Consider the following 2,904-nt stretch of genomic DNA (forward strand, 5'->3'; position numbering starts at 1 on the left):
CTTATGGTATATCAGTTTTTGTTACTCATTTTTGAAGGAGATGAAAATTAGAAAGGGTAGGAATAGGCTTTATTTATAAGAGAAAGGGCAAAACTAAAAGTATATTGAGAGAAGAAAAAGTCTTAGCACTGGTTTATGATGTGAGGAGAGCTTAAAAGTCTGAGGAACTATAAATACCTCATGATAGATAGAAGCTATAATTAATAGCTTAAATACTCAGCATGCAAATAATTTGTATTATTTGCAAGTTATTGCTATTGACCATTCTCAAAATACTGAGACTTCATTTAATTTGAATATCATTTGTTCTTTTATTTGACATACATTCACCGAACCACTATGACTGTTTCTCTCCAGGAAGCACTTACAATTGAATCCTCTGGATAGTAATTAAATTAGTATCCCACATAAGACTTTCTGAAACAAAATTCCTGTGAGTTTGCTTGGAAAAAATCTCCCCATGCCATTCATTTGCACATATTTCACAAATCCCTCTAGACTCCTAAGTACATGAAATCATGAAAAAATCAACAGGGGAAATGAATAAAATATTACAAGTTATCATAAGTCATTGATTCTTTTGGACAAACACCAATTATTCTTTCTTATTTCTATTGAGAAAGACAGTGAAAAAAGAGTGCTAGTGCATAGAGAAAGCAAAAGTTTTTTTTCAGTCTCATGTCCAGAGTTAAAATGAGAAATCTTTCAAAAATGAAAATCCTATGAAATGAGCTTTGACCAAGAAGTAGACTCTGAGAAGTAATTCCAAGGAGAGGGTGGACATGTAGGTCCCTTCTAAGGAAGGATTTTGTAGGTGCAGGTATGGCACAGGCATAGGCTAACTGTTGCTCTAAGTATAGCTAAAAATAGATACAGCTAGACAGATAAAATTTTACAAGGAATTTAACATAAAGGGAAATGAAATAACAAATTAGTAGAGGTATGAATCTCTTCATGTAACATACAAAAAGAGATAATATGAGATGGCATGTGCAAGTTTAGAGAAAATGGTTTCCATTATCCTTAATGTGAATTATACCTATTTGTATGTTTTGTTAGAATTCATTTCAAGAGCAAGTATAGACACTTAGAAAATGTTAATTAAAAATGGCAGTGCATGGGCAGACCATGGTGGCTCAGCAGGCAGAGTTCTCACCTGCATGCCGGAGACCTGGGCTCAATTCCTGGTGTCTGCCCATGCAAAAGAAAAAAAAAAGGCAGTGCAATAACAGAATTCATTCTCCTGGGGCTTTCAGATCATCCAAAACTCCAGCCTCTCCTCTATGTGTTGTTTCTGATTGTTTACCTCATCACTTTCTTAGGCAACCTGTGCATGATAATGTTGCACTGGACTCTCACCTCCACACACCCATGTATTTCTTCCTTACTAAGTTAGCGCTTATGGACTTGTGCGACACCTCCAATGCAACTCCACAAGTGATGAGAACTTTCTTATCCGAGAAGAAGAGCACTTTCTATGATGGCTGCTTTACCCAGTGTTGTGTTTTCATCACACTCCTCCTTACTGACATCTACATACTGACAGCCATGGCCTATGACTGCTCCTTGGCCAGATGCAGCCCACTGTGCTACAGTGTGAAAATGTCCAGGAGAGTCTGCATCTGTTTGGTCACATTTCCTTATGCCTATGGCTTCTCAAATGGTCTGTTCCAAGCCATCTGAACCTTCTGCTTGAGCTTCTGTAAATCCAATGTCATCAACCACTTCTACTGTGCTGACTGACCCACTGCTCATTAAGCTTTCTTGCTCTGATATTTATATCAAGGAACATGCCATGCTCATATCAACCAGCTTCAACTTCTCCAGTTCCCTCACCATCATCCTGGTGTCCTATGCCTTTAGTACTGCTCCTATACTCAGGATCAAATCAGCTGAAGGAAGGCACAAGGCATTCACTACCTGTGGCTCTCACATGATGGCACTCACTCTATTTTATGGGACACTATGCTACATGTATGTAAGACCACCAACAGATAAGACTGTTGAGGAATCCAAAATAATAGCTGTCTTGTACACATTTGTAAGCTCAGTGCTTAATCCATTGATACAGAGTCTGTGAAATAAAGATGTAAAGCAGGCTTTGAAAAGTATCCTGAGAGGAAATGTGGTCACTAAGATGGCAATTCCCCCATTTTCCAACAAATCACAATTCTATACCTTTCATGCAGATGTTTTTCCGTTTTGATGATAAAATTTGTTGTTCTCTATGGGTATGTCTCTTGTGTCTCAGCTGACATTCTAAGGTCCAGGGAATAGGAAGCTACATTTAAACCTAGGCTCTTACTCTCCAATTTGTGGTCCATCAGCCTGCACCATCAGCATTGCCTCAAATTTTGCTAGAAATGCAGAATCCCATTGTAACCTCAGATCTCCATTCACAAACTTGGATTTTAACCAAATCTCTAGATTTTTATGCTTCTTAAAAATTGATGTCCCAAATTTCTTACTTGAATGCCTTGGCACATTCATGTGCTCTGATGTCTTACAAATATTAACATTATGACCAATCTCTCAGTTCAATTCCCTGCATTTCCTTTGTTCTCATTCTGTTCTATTTTGAGAGCTCTTTAAGAAACAATCTCCCTCCACTCTTTCTGAGAAAAACAATAATCTATTGTTCATGATGGTGCTTATCTCTTTCCGAAGTAAGTGCTTGTATACTGGGGAAGGTAGCAATGGGAAAAGAGATTGGGAATTAGACACAAGTTTGTGGACCTGGGTCAATGAGCTACAGGGGTCCACCTCCTCCTCTGGCTCTCCATTCTAGGGAGAACATTTTTGCCATCACCTTCACTAAACCTGAACATAGAAAGTGTTTTTTCTTCCTTAAATTATTGTTAAAATTTACCAGTGAAATCATAAGGGTCTACAATTGTTTTTTTT

The 2,904-nt window shown here is 37.9% G+C and overlaps 1 pseudogene; it reads left to right on the plus strand.

Moving 5' to 3' along the window:
- Positions 1-1,094: 1,094 nt before the first annotated feature.
- Positions 1,095-2,080, plus strand: LOC143676116 (olfactory receptor 5M11-like; annotated as a pseudogene).
- Positions 2,081-2,904: the final 824 nt, after the last annotated feature.

The sequence above is a fragment of the Tamandua tetradactyla genome, chromosome 3, assembly GCF_023851605.1.
Source record: "Tamandua tetradactyla isolate mTamTet1 chromosome 3, mTamTet1.pri, whole genome shotgun sequence".
Taxonomy (NCBI): Eukaryota; Metazoa; Chordata; class Mammalia; order Pilosa; family Myrmecophagidae; genus Tamandua; species Tamandua tetradactyla.